The 14,833-nt window shown below is 32.3% G+C and overlaps 3 non-coding genes across 3 annotated transcripts; 2 read left to right on the forward strand and 1 right to left on the reverse strand.

Moving 5' to 3' along the window:
• The first annotated feature begins 3,578 nt into the window (after positions 1-3,578).
• On the forward strand, positions 3,579-3,650 carry Trnae-cuc. The gene has a single exon. It is a non-coding gene; the product is annotated as a tRNA-Glu (tRNA).
• Positions 3,651-5,804: 2,154 nt separating this feature from the next.
• Trnae-cuc lies at positions 5,805-5,876 on the forward strand. The gene has a single exon. It is a non-coding gene; the product is annotated as a tRNA-Glu (tRNA).
• Positions 5,877-6,926: 1,050 nt separating this feature from the next.
• Trnae-cuc lies at positions 6,927-6,998 on the reverse strand. Its single transcript has one exon. It is a non-coding gene; the product is annotated as a tRNA-Glu (tRNA).
• Between the last annotated feature and the right edge of the window lie 7,835 nt (positions 6,999-14,833).

Raw genomic sequence — 14,833 nt, forward strand, 5'->3', positions numbered from 1 at the left:
GCAACAATAGCAACGAACAAGTGACTAAACATCGATATTTATACTACTTTAGTTTTTATTTATATCTTGTACAGTACAACTGTGTACACTGTACAGCACTATATATATAGCGTATGGTGATAACCTTTCGTGAGTATAAAGTACTGTACAAACAATTCACATAATTAGTGGGACGACTTGTAAACTAAATGCAGTAACTGTTAAAAAACATTAATTGTTAAAAATAACATTAAGCTTATTATAATATATGCTGTACAATGACAGTCAATTCTAAAATGGTTTTTTACTATAAAATACAGTCAGAAATAAACATTGCAGTTGAGTCGAGTTATATTAGGTGCTGAGCGAATCTTTTGTCTGTTACGTCAAATAAATGCTGTGCAAAAACGAAAACGCTTAAACTTTAACAGAGACAAGCGTACTTCTGGTTTATATGAACACGGTGGTGTGTGACACACACTGTCAGATTACTGGAGTGAAAGATTGTCAGACACCTGTCAACCTCCATTTGGCTTTGTTCATCCGCTGACAAAACAAAAACTTTAGTTTGGTGAGATTTCCTGGAACATTACCGCTCCATAGACAATCTGATACTTACAACGTGTGCAACAATACTTGCGTAATACAGGCGTAACTTTGAATAGTGATATAAATTACTGGAAACTAAAGTATCGCTAAATATAAAAACATCTGTTATAAATTACTAAAATTTTCAATATTTTCTTAAAATAAAAAAATCACCATTTCAACACTTTATAAATAATTTTCTAATCGTATAATGGACATTTCAATCCCAAAGAGAGCATCGCCAAGTTCTAAAGAGGTTATGGATAAAAAAAACTAACGACTAAACTATGTGTCAAAGGTACATACATGGGCTTGATTAGAAATAAAAATTAACAAAAACCAATAAACTAAAACCAGTATTTAAAATTTAGTAATTAGTTGTTGGATTTACACATTAAAACCAACTAATGGACAGACTAACCGGTCTTTCTAATTATATTTAATGACGATAGATAATCTAATCGTTTTGCAACACTTTGAAATATATCAAAGGCATAAAATTAATTCAAAAATATTATTAAATGGCATAATTTTTAAACACAAATAAATAATATTGATGGATTTTAATCAGTTCAAATTAAATCTTATATACATATAATACAGTCTCTAACAAAACAGTTGGGTTGCTCTGATTCATTTTCAAATTCTATATATGATTCTAAGCTAAAAACTAAGATCAATTGTTTTCCACGTTCCACTCAGTTTAGCAGTTATGCGCCAATTTAAAATAAACAATTTTATCCTTGTAGTTATCTTGTTACAAAACTTAAGAAACGGTTCCATACCAGAAGGTATTATATCAGAAATCATACTTTAAGTTTGTTTTAATATTTCCAAAATAGCGGCCATTTATTTGTTTTGGCCAATATTTTATAAGGCACAAAAAAGTTCACCAGTATTTTAACAGCTGTTATGTAAATCAGCTGTTACTGTAATTCAAATGCAACACCGAAACTGACAATTGAACCTTAATCTTATATCTTATATATATAAAAATCTTGAGTCACGATGTATGTTGCCAATAAACTCCAAAACGACTGAACCAATTTCAATCAAATTTCACATGTATCCGTAATTTAGTCTAACTTAGAAGATAGGATAGTTATTATCTGAATTATTCGCTTATGTCGTGAATATAAACGAATAAAATGAAGAAAAGTTTTCAAAGCGCCTGCACATTATAACCTGCAATTACGAGATAGATACGTATATTAAACAGTGAAACACTATTTGAAGGCGCTAAGTTATGATGTATAATTGTCTAAACTAAATTTTTGGTTGAACTTAAAGGTTGAGTGGTAGACCACTTTGTAATAAAATACATTATGCATGTACAATACATTTTTGACATATTTTCTTGATCGTGACATCAAGGTAAAATCTACATCGGGGTTGGAAATATAATTTACTTCAACCAGAAATGCTCATACGCGGGCAAAACTTACGAAAAGCGTGCGAAGCCGCGGGAAACAGCTAGTATATTATATATATTAAGGTTCATTTCCCGACAACCTCCAATGCTAAGTTTATTTTAATAATTTGTTTCAACTATCCTAGGTTTTACATGTTTTCCTTATTCAAATATATCACAATCTGTAATGGTGTATTAAACATTTACTAAAATCAACCACTTCATTGATAAAAGACGAATAGGTAAAAAACTTTTTACCCCAACTTTAACATGACAATAGTAATTGTAAGTGTTTATTTCATAATAAAAGAGAAACAAATTAGTTTTAATGAAGTGGCAAATAGTATTATTATACAATTTTAAAATCCTTAAAAATTAACATCTTTTTAAACAAACACGTCAGTTTAGTTACGGAGTTTTCTTGAAAGCATAAATAATTCAATCATAATTTTGATATACCTTAAAATGAAAATTACTTTTAGTTTAAAGAGAACACAGTGATGACATTCGCCTGTTTTTCAGTTAAACCAGATTTTCCGAGATTATGACTTATATTCAAAGGAAAACATTATGACAAAACCGTTAGTTTTGTTGAAGTTTTTGAACGCATGAAATATTCATCAAAGGTAGCTGCTTTTGGAGTTTTCAAAAAAATTTTCCAATATCTGGAATACTAAGCGACTTTAACTAGGGTCATGTTTTGTTATTTGGGTTGGTCATTGGCTAGCCGACCACCCCTTTGAATATTATAGTTGCCTTATAGAACATCCGATATATATAACATTTTTTTATAAAATACAAAATAAATATTGTATGAACTTACTAGTTATAACTTTTATTTTACTTTATAGTTAGGATCAAAGTGGCACATCAAACTTTTAAAAAAGTTATCATTCAATTTGACTGCTCGAACTCTCTCCCGGTTTACCTGCTGTCTCACGCTAAAAGCTTTTTCAAGTTATTCAATCTTCAAGATTCCACTTTTCATCGATTATTCACTCAAGAAAGTCTCCTTTAAGGGTTTTCTTATTTCGATTCCTTCAAGTTCTCACTAGTAATAAAGAAATCAAATGAACGTAAAAAGTAGAGTCGCTGTTAAAATCGCCACGACAAGAACTGTTTAGGTATTTTTACTTAACATTCACAGTATATCTTGTTTTAATGTAAGTGAAGCTAATAGAAAGAACGCGTTTAGAACAATAAGAATGAGGCTCGTATAAGGAACTAGCAGTGAATACGCTGTAATAATAAGATTCGAAAACTATTAAAAATAAGCTCTGTTTACTCACATTACTCTGTTCATTCTCTGTAACCTTTAAACCAACGAGGGAGCAATACGTTCTATAACACATGAAGTGATTTATTTTTTACAATACTTTTTTATCTAATAAGTTAACAGATATAATAGTATCGGGACTGAAATCACAACTAAGGGACAGAACAAGAAAAATACAGTTGCGAGTAAAGTTCAATAACATATCTAATTATAATTGAGAAGATAGTCTAATTATAAGTAATGTATTTGAAAATATCTTTAATACGTTACGCCTTTAAGCCGTTACTTATAACGAAGGAACTTTGATATTTAAAGTCCATCAAGTCCGGTATGGTCTAGTGGCTAGGATACCTGGCTCTCACCCAGGAGGCTCGGGTTCGATTCCCGGTACCGGAATATACTTTTTTTTAAACAACATGATGTATAGGAAACAATGTTTTCTACTGCACAGACATTGATTACTGACAATTTTTTAATTAATACTATTTTAATAACAAAAACCTGATTTTTCAACGTAACGTTAATGACATAATTCTGTTATCCAATTGTATTATGAAGCAGTTTAAAAAACTAAATATATTTAATAATATCTATAATTACTATAATTGTTCTAATATAACTTCTATTAAAGTAAAATTAAAACTATTTTCGTATTAACGGCTATAGAGGTTTCGTTACTGATGTGTAATTTTGTTGAAATCCCAGACCTTTTAAAACTGTAATTGATTTTGAAAGATGTTAAACTATATGTTCAAGATATACTTAAAGTGTTAAACTGCTATAAGCCTATATAGGTGAAAACTGTTAATCTAAAACTTTATGACATTTTCCTGACACACGTAATAGATCAATTTGTTGAAATGAAACACTAGTTTAAACGCATACTGATAAAATATTTTGCATCAACGAACCTAAGTTCTCATTTAAAACTATAAGTTTATATTAAGTGTGTAAAAAGAAATTTGACAATTTCATCAATTGTGCTGAGAATATTGAATTAGGCTTGTATTTTAAGTATAAATACATTAAAAATGTTTATAATTTCTTTAGTCGTGCTAAGATTCTAGAAACTAATGCAAAGTTCCTTACACTGGCGGAGAAAGAATTTCAATTACTGGGAATTTCAATGCTGGTTAGTATGTTAAAATATTGGTAACTGTATTGGAAAAGTCTGCAAAACACTTCAGTGGTCAAAAGCACATAAGCTAACATTTATACATTTACTCTGATTGAGCAAGTGATGTGGATTAATAACAGGCCGACAGACAAAATGTATAATAATTTACAGCTGCTCTCTCATTCTTAAGACGGCGCATTTTCTTAAAGCATTCTCCCCACATGCTTCATTTATCGAGTAATTTTAGAAGATTTGAGTCTCCCGAACACTGAAAGAAAGGCGATTCTTGATGTACTGATTAAGAGAATCGCACTCACAAAAAAGAGGAAATCTTAAGCAGGAATATTTAAAAACGCTGAGGATAAGATTGTTTTACACAATGTGATTTCGTTTCTTAACCATCGTTATTCGGATCTGTTCTAGATGTATCAATATCCAGGATAGAAATATAGTTTTGTTTATGTCCTTACTACCATGTTTCAGGAGTAACCCAGGTTTCCATAAGTATTAAAGTTATCACTACTGTGATTATTGGTCGAGTCGCAAAACGAATATTAATTTTATTAAATACACATACAAAGTGGTTCTTAATTGAGGTAAATACAGTTTTTACTAATTTAAGTTATGATAAAAATAAAATAAATAGTGGAGGTAGATAGATTGGACAATATTCATGACATCGCTGGTTATGAAATTCCGTTGTGGTTATATTTTTTACGGTCACACTTTTATACGATTATTAAATTAATAAGGAAAAAGTAAAACTAATGACGCAGCTAAGGAACGAAACAATAACGAAAAGGTTAATTAAGTTTTATTCATTTATTATTTATTTATTTCAACGGGAAAAAACCCAATACATCAAAAAATATACAATGAAAAATTTACAAGTGGTGGCTAACATGCATAAACTGATGAATGACTAGGAGCTACGTATTACTTACAAACAAGCACATAATTAATTGATATCAAAACAAACATCCGTAAGTTACCAGTCAACAACAAAATATTTAGAAGAAAAAAAAAGATAACAGAATTAATATCTATGAAAGGATAACAATTTATATAAATATCTGAATATATATACGCATACACATATATACATATATATATATATATATATATATATATATATATATATATATATATATATTAGATGATAAATAATAACAACAACAATAATATCTATAACAAATGTCGCTAATAATATATAATTAAACAAAAACCAATAACCATAAATGACGCTTGCAATTTCTATAATACCAAGGCAAGGTTTTATTTATAGAACTCGTCGGAAACTTAATTATCATAATGCTTTTAGTATGTAGGCTATTTATTAATAGGAATGCCTTTAAAACGTGTATGAACTTTAGCTCATAAGTCTGTCTTCTGAACTATAATCGTTAGAACAAATCCACTGTGAGAACTGCAAGTCCGGTATGGTCTAGTGGCTAGGATACCTGGCTCTCACCCAGGAGGCTCGGGTTCGATTCCCGGTACCGGAATATTCTTTTTAGCTAACGTAAAATGTAGACAAACTAATCTTTTTTTTATAAACAACTTGTGATGACAATTGTAAATGTTACATGATAAAACAATATCAATAAAGCTTTCAACCAATTGTTGCATGACAAAATTGTAGCAAATCCCTTTGTTCAACAAAGGGACGGAAGTTACTAAATAAATTTTTGTAGAAACCATATAATTCGTAAGTTAAGATAAAAAAAAATACTATTTATCATTTTAACATGCGTGTTCTAAACAGCGCAGTTTCATAGTAAAGAAATAGAGGCGTTTCACAGCCAATACTTACATTATATAATTAATTATTTGTAAACTGTGTCAGTAAATTTGAAACGAAAAACTTTCAATTTTATATCATGTACAACTATTTTGCACTAGGAAACATAAAGTTAAGATTAAAAGTATGCATATTACCTATACGTAAGCATCTTGAATAAATTTAATAAGAAATAAAACATTTTTTTAGAATTGTGAAGGAAGAGTTAAATAAAACTTTCAGGGTAAGTAGTAGGCAATTCTTACTGCATATCTGTCCCTTAGTACTTTATTAACATAACTCTATAATCCAGATTATCTGCATCGGTCTTTGATATAGAATACTTGAGCTGAACTGTCAGAAACACCTCAGCTGACGTTACTGTGAGTACTCCAGTTGAGCGGACGATGTGGCTTGTCAAGCCATCTTCTATAGTTCGGCGCTGTTATTGATGAGCTGGGTAACAATTTGCAGCTGCCCTATAATTCTCAGGGAGTCCTGATTTCCCAACTATTGTTCCTGACACATAATACCGTCAATTTAAGGCAACTCTTAGAATATTTAAGTATTCGAACTTCCAAATATCTATTGCGCCTAAAATCGGTCTGGATGTCCTTTAAAACTTTAAATAATTTCATCTCTTTGTTGAACCATAGGTTGAAAGCTTCATTTATATTTTAATGAAGATAGTATAACATGTAGAATTGAGAATTGTTAAAAGTGATTGACAAAAAAAAATGAGTTTATCTATAATCCTTGTAAACTAAAAAGTATATTCCGGTACCGGGAATCGAACCCGAGCCTCCTGGGTGAGAGCCAGGTATCCTAGCCACTAGACCATACCGGACTTGTTGGTTTCAGAGTTGTTCGTCGTTGTAACAGTTTTATTGAGAAGTATAATCACGTTTTGGTATTGTAACTGAAAAAGCCGCGTCACCAATATCTAAGTCGATATTAAATCTTGAAAATGTGTCTACATTTGTGGGAGCAGTGGAGACAGTCGCTATAAAGAAAGGTTTTATTAAAAATGGAAGTCAGTAAAGGGACTGATCGACAGAAGTAACTACTTTTTATAACGGGCTGTGAATATAAATCTTTGGAATATAAATGTTACAATCCTATAACTTGCAACATTTTACATACCTCAGGAGTTTGACCTAGACAAAACCATGAAAATAAAAATTACAATATTATAAAAAAATGGTTTAAAAACCAATTTCAAAGGAATTACAAAAACATTTATGAAATACAATTTGAGTACCTAAACTAGTAACTATAGTTAGTCACACATACCACCATATCTTTTTTTATTAGTACGAGATTTAGAATATTTGAGGTTATCCGAAGAATATGATATTCTGCAACCCGGTATTTCAATAAATATGTATTTCTACAAAAAACACTAAAGAACAATTTGAGTTTAAAATAGTGAGTTTTGTCTAAATAGCCTCTCTAGCACACCTGGATAGCTACTGAAATAGAAAACAAGAGTGACGTGACGTTTCCGTGACGCGAAACGAAAGTTTTCCTCCGTGCAAAACATACAACCATAGCCCGCCAAAAGAAGTAGTCACTTCAATAAAACGATACAAGGAGTAGTGATCTAAACAATAATCAAAAGTAAAAAAGTAAATGTCGCCTTTTGCAGTTAACCATGCTACCAAAACGAAATAAAATATTCCTTGTTACAAAAAAAAAAAAAAAAAAAAAAATGAAACTTCACCACAAGTTGTGAAACTTACTGATATATGGCATACCAACAGTTTTCACAGAATATTGAGTTTCTTTACAAATGTGCTTATTTTGCTCTTTGATCTTTTGACTCCAACATTAATTAAGTTGTTCCTCGCTCTAAGAAGAACCAATGCACGAGTCTCTATCAGGATTTGTCGTATACACAAACAAACAAATAGACAAAGACACGATTTTATGATGCACCTGTCGGGCGCTCAATAACACCAATCAGTTGATTACAGACAGCTCGACAAGACACAGGCTCAGGAGACGTATCGAGTTGTCGGTGCGACAGATGATGTTACACCAGAAGCATCTGTTGACATATATTCTTCATTGTTCGGTGGCCTCTGACGTTATTTTTGGCGCAACCGTTCCCGTTTCGCACACACACTTCTACAAATAGGACCCCGGTCAGATACCATTATATGCCCCCAACGCTTTAACTTTTTTCAATGAACTTAGAACGTTATAAAACTATGTAGTTGAGTAACAGAACTAACATTCGATCAATCAACAAGCATGTCCAGGTATTGCGATCGGTATTGTTGTCGCTGTTATCTTATCTTTCTCGAGAATCCCGATTACGGCAGGCTGCGCGGCATCACATGATTATTTAAGTTTTTTGCACGGTACATAATTGCCTTTCCATTACAATTCAATTTATATTTCTAAACAGCCCCTCTAGAATTTGATATTTAACTGATAGGTACTATCTAGAGGGATGTTTTTCTTCCGTTGACATCAGCGCGGGGCTGCCGAAGTCACCATGCACAAGAATCAAATCGCATAATACATATACTCGTATATATAGAAGTGTATTAAATATTCATTCATACCTCCTATAATTCATTCAATAAAAATAAGGTTGTAAAAGCGCATGATGTTTAACTTTCTCTTATGACGGCTACGTTAACCGCGGGCTCTTATGAGTAATTGGTTACACTGTGACATTAGTAACAGTAGCGAGAATCTGGGTGTAATAACAGGTTGTAACGCATCCTTGTCATGGGAAAGAGGTAATATTGAAGGGAATTGTTGAAAAGGGGAAAAATACCTTTCCAAATTAAAAAAGCAGACGCTTTTGGAAAATTGTACGCGATGTGTAATTGTGAATTATAAGAACGATGGTTAACAAAATACGGATAAAAAAACGTGCAGTATCATAACTTTACGTATGCAACGAGAATTATCGAATATAAAACTAAAAACATATAGCGTAATGCTTTAAACTGAATTTAATTATTACGAAAATAGTTTAATTTACCAAATAGTGCTTATTATGGGATAAAAAATATTGTACTATGCGAACTTGGACAGCATATACAATATAAAAGAGAGAATAGTGAGGCAGCGTCTTACAGGAGGGATGATTTTCGATCTTTCAGAAAGCTTTTAACGGTGGGTGGGACTAATTAAATAAGGGCACTCTCTGAAACCTTACGGTCTTATTCAGCTCTCGTTTTAAGGTGTCGGTACAAGCGTAAAGGGGTCATCGTCTGACTGTGGCGTTAAATTTACATAAAAACAAGTTTGCTCATACAAACTTACACAGAATTGAACTCTTTAAAATGATAAATACGATTTCTAGTTCACGATTCTATATTTCGACGACCATGCTGACTATCCCATGTAACCTGCACCTGCTGTGATTACAATTTTACAGAGGTTGGTAAGCCTACACCGGCCAAATAAATTTTGAAATGAATTATTTAAAAATGTGTATCATATTTCAATATTTCATTAATGTCCACGTGTCAAGTAACGGGCTTTTCTGAGGCTGCATGTAGTGTTAAAATGTCACATATTAAAATGTAATGTAGTTTTTTATATAATAAATTTAATATTTTCTCGTTACCATAATCGTTACCCATAAGGCCAATGTAAAAGTGTTTGGTAAAACTCAGCCATGTACCATCTTTGAACTCGATATTAGTTATTACAGATGAAGCTACATAAAGGGTTTCAAGTTTATTTGTCAGTTCATTTTTAATATATATTGGGAACGGACCTATCGAAAGTACATATCAAATGATAGGCTTAGCTAACGCTCAGGCAATGACCGTGTTCTAAGATGTCTCCCTTTTCCCGTGACAGTGATATATATTTCAATTACATAGTTAACATCTGTTTTAGACTTTTTTATGGTTTAGAAACAGTTTGATTAAGTTTTCACCATACAAAAGCAGCAACACTCACTAAAAATAACTAAAAACAATTTTACCTACACATAACGTAGCGATCATGGGAAGGGTTAATTGAATGTGAATATTGAGTTTAGCTCCAGTTCAACTTTCAGCTTAGTTTCAACTAAAAAATTCACATTGTATTAACCCTTTCCATTACAGCTACGCTATGTGTAGAAGTCACGGTTACTCAACCGTGCTTTTGGATCGTGTTTAAAACATCGTAGTGCATTCAATTGTGCACTTGATGAGATAATGAGAAGACCTCTTCACATAGATTACAATTGATTTTGTACTCTAGGTATTTCATATGCCAAAAACGATGCAAACAGTCCTTTTTGACCTTCTTAGTCACCGACTTTTTCGGATCTCTTTAGACCGACATGACTCCTGGAATCTGAACAGCGTTGGGCTACGCGGAAGGTGAACTGGAGCTGAACTCATCATTCACAATTTTCACTGTTGTGAAACCTTTCAGATTGACTCACTATAACTAGACGTAAATAAGATATATAATATACATATGCATATTTTATATAAGGGACGGGGCAGATTGTGGGGGGAAATGAACAACTCAGAGTGAACGGCCAATATTTTACGGAATAGTGACTGTTGCCAACTACTGAAAAACAAATCTTCGTGTGCAATATTTTTCTCGTATATTTTACGCACAGTCTCAATAAACTGGAAATAAGGTAGGCTATTGTCTGTACAGTTTGTTTATGTGGCAATATGTGAGGTCAGCTTTACGGAGGCAATATATGCTTCTATATGTTACCAATGGTTAGTTGAATATTCGTTACTAAAACACAAGTGGAAGTTGAGCAAGACGACATCTATTATATTGAACAAACTGGAACAACAAATAGCAATATAAAAGAGTATTTTAATGTATATAAAATAAGTTAAATTTTGCACTAACTAAATAAATACTTTGACAATCTAACGTCTCTGTTTGAATATCTGGAGACCACTACGGTACGATCATGTGTTTCATTGTTTCAATACATATTACAATGAAAAACGAGATTCCCCATCATTCGGCCGATACAAGAAATCGGTAACACTACGTTTCGTGATCTACAATGCGATCTCTTCTTCATGTGGAATTGGTGCTGAGCTTTTTATTAAATGAAAGTTTCTTAGATAGTGTGCATGGAGTTTACACACAACAGTTTGTTGTGATTGCTGAATTGTGATAGGTCTGTTATTCACATGAAGAAGAGTTCAGGTTTCTTCGTCAAAAACCATCTTTAATAATAATTAAATAAAGTAAACCTATAATTTTTACAACAATACAAAGTTTAAGGTATTTAAGTATCTAATACTAGGATTGAAATTTATGATTCTTAAGCCATAAAGCGCTTAAAATGCAAGTACAGTTTTTCAGGGTAGGGTACGATAAGCGGACCCGATTTTTTATATCGAAATTTGCAAACGATATTACTTAATCATAACCATCGATATAATCAATCGATACTGATTATTTTGTACTATTAACTTAAATAATCTATACCAACAGCTGTAAACACTAAAATGATACACGTAGGATAATATTTCAATTTTACATAAGTAATTCTGATTATTAAAAAGGCAGTCAATTTTATAAAACTACATGACGTTGATTGCTTTCTTCGTGGCTTCAACATGTTGGACTCGTACCGAAAAACTCATGTGAAATTTGTGGGAAAGAAACAACTGTAACTGTGAGAGGAGTAAATATGGTCGTCTTCAGTTTTCCTAATTTTGGTTATAATAATTTGTTTGATCACTGTAAATATTAAATTCATATTTTAATTTAAAACTATGATTGTTATTGAGGACTATAGGTACTTTTATATCGATTGATAGTCTAGGATTTGAGATGCGAATATTAGGTATCGATGACTATATTCTTCGATATAAAAAACCGGGTCCGCTTATCGTACCCTACCCGTTTTTCAATAATTGGTGAATCTCTTTACTAAGCAACGGATCAGATATTTAATTGATCACCTGAATGAAAGAAATAAAAAAATTGAACAGCTAAAAACTAAATTACGCATTTAATATTGATTTCGAGACAAATCAAATATGTCCAGAAAGAATACTGTGATTGAAAATAAGTTCCGTTTAATACAAAATAATTTGGACACTGTAAAAGAAAAAGTTGACTGAGGTTCGAATACGCCTGCGGAATGTAAAAGATGATATTACGAAGAGCTCAAAATTGCTGGACGAATTTGTGGCCCCATCCAGGGAACGAAAGAAAACGGCTGTTACCAGTGTATTATCAAAGGTAAAAGGTGGACAACATAGAAATTAAAATATGAATAATATTTTCATACATACAAAAATTAAAGTGTTTTTAAAGCTTCCTGTCTAATTATTTATATATCATTACTAATTGCCACAACCCATCAATTGACTTCTACTAACATTTGCCGAGTGTTAGCGAAGCCTCACTCGAAGTGTTTTCATTTCTGTTGGTCAGTCTGTCCGTACTTTATCTCCAAAATTTTGCTTGAAACTTAATTTCTATATAGGCAACATCAAGTTCGATGATACATGTCACTCCATGATATATGGCTGAGCGTTAGTCCTTTATACGTTGCTCTTATGGATAACTATGATGACAACGAGAAAGATCCCAGTTGAAACGATTTGCTACCACGGAAACATAAATTATTCTTTTAAGGAGCATTTTAAGCAGCAATTCGGGAGTATTAGGAAAGTGACTATTAAAATAATTCAGACTTAAGAATTCACACCATTAGTATTACTGTACAATACAAATACGATGTATATACAATTGGTTGAGCGTTAACAAAGCTGAGACTGGAAAAAAAGTTTGAGTGAAGCTTCAACTTCTATACAGTCAACATCGAGTTTAATGATGGGATTTGGTTGGGCGTTAGTGAACAATGTATACATTGCTCTTATGGGTAACCATAGCGACAACGAGGAATCGTTAGAACAAGCATAATATGTGTAAACAAACTCAGTGCAGTCACGTGACATTTTAACATGCGGTAAAGTACATAAAACATGTATCTGTAGACTTGAAATGTTTATATTACCTCAGCAAAGCTTGTTTTAAAATACATGGTGTGGCGAACTCTACAAGGTTTATTGAAAATCGAGAGTTTATTCCGTTATTAGGTCCGGTTCTTTCAGAAAAATTATTCGCCCCCAACATTGTTTATTACTCGCATATTAACTGGATATGCTTAGGGGAGACCTCTGAATCAGAACAGAAAAGTTGGAGGTGTTCATCTCCCAAAGTTGTCATATATCAATGTAATAATAAGATTAGTCATAATAAAATATTTATTATATATACCCTAACCTTGCAGGAAACGGTTTTGTGGGCAAATAATGGTTTTTTACCACTGACCCTTATTGGAAGTAATGCTATTGTAAACATTCTGTGATGCTACACGATTTTGGCACTAAAAGGAATCTCAAAACTAAAACTATGTTTTTTATAATGGCATTTAAGAGTTCCACTTTTTAAATTTTGGAAGCATTAAATGTTATTAACAAATAATATACAACTGTTTCAAGACAAGTCATTACTGGCGATAGTTAGTTCGTAACTCCACAAAAATTACGTAATTAAAGTTTGTTTCAAGTAATGATATTTTGAAATCCAACGTTTCTCATGACCGCGTTTATGTGGAATCGTGTGATATTATTGCATATAGTTGCATCTGAAACCGAAGAGATAATATTTGCAGATCTATATCTACTGTGAAAATAGCAACTTCGAATAAAAAGAAGAAAACACGCTCCTTAAAAAGAGATCGATGGTAAATAAAAAATATAAACCGAAATATTGTATTTATCAACACTTATCTAATTTTATATAGTTTGGTATCTCTGTTTATTTGTTTGCTACTTATCTTATTAAACTAATATTTGGTTTAAGTTGCAAAAACAGAATTTTACAGCATTTCGGATTTGTTTACAGTAATTAAAAAAATTCTACATTTATAGAACTGCAATATCTCCTCTTCTTCACGTGTCAAATTCTGAATGTGGTGCTTGTTAAACTTTAGTTCTACACCTGAAAAGAATTATTTGATGAATTAATTTAGAAGGGATTCTTTTTTTTATTCACTTAAACCCACTTCGTAAAAACACTTCACGTCAGGTTTAACTCAGCATGCATTGAATGGATGAACACCTGTCGAAACCACAACCCGTGGGTGTGTTGGAGATACGGAACGCTAGCGGTCACAATGGCGCACACAATAATTGTGCGCGGGACACACACAATGCACAATAAAGGCACAAGTATGCCGTCGCTGCTGCCCGGCTAACGATCTGTCTGTTATTGTCACTTGAGCAGGTTATTGTCACTGTTATTGTTATCTGGCCCGTATTTGTTACCGGTTGCTGGTGGGCTCGGCCACAATGAGACGAGTCATTGCAGTTGTAATTGGATGTTCAGGTTGTAACTGGGAAACTTGAAACTTGTACTCTCTGATGAGTAGAGGTGCTTTCAATGGAAGGAGACGGAATTCTGTGTACCGTACACAATGAGTTTATAATGTATGGGATGTATGAAAAATCAGAATAGTGATTAAAAATCATCAGTTATGTTTTAATATGGTCCCGTAATGTCTCATTTAGGTAGATTTTGTGTTCAAAATCGGCCTATTGTAGTCTTCCTCATAGTAGGAATTAAATATATGATATATAAATATAATCAAACTTAAACTTTAAACTTCGGTTGGTACACACAAACCGAACTTATAAATGACTCAGCCACGCTCAT

The sequence above is a fragment of the Homalodisca vitripennis genome, unplaced genomic scaffold (genome assembly GCF_021130785.1).
Source record: "Homalodisca vitripennis isolate AUS2020 unplaced genomic scaffold, UT_GWSS_2.1 ScUCBcl_274;HRSCAF=1895, whole genome shotgun sequence".
NCBI classification, from domain to species: domain Eukaryota; kingdom Metazoa; phylum Arthropoda; class Insecta; order Hemiptera; family Cicadellidae; genus Homalodisca; species Homalodisca vitripennis.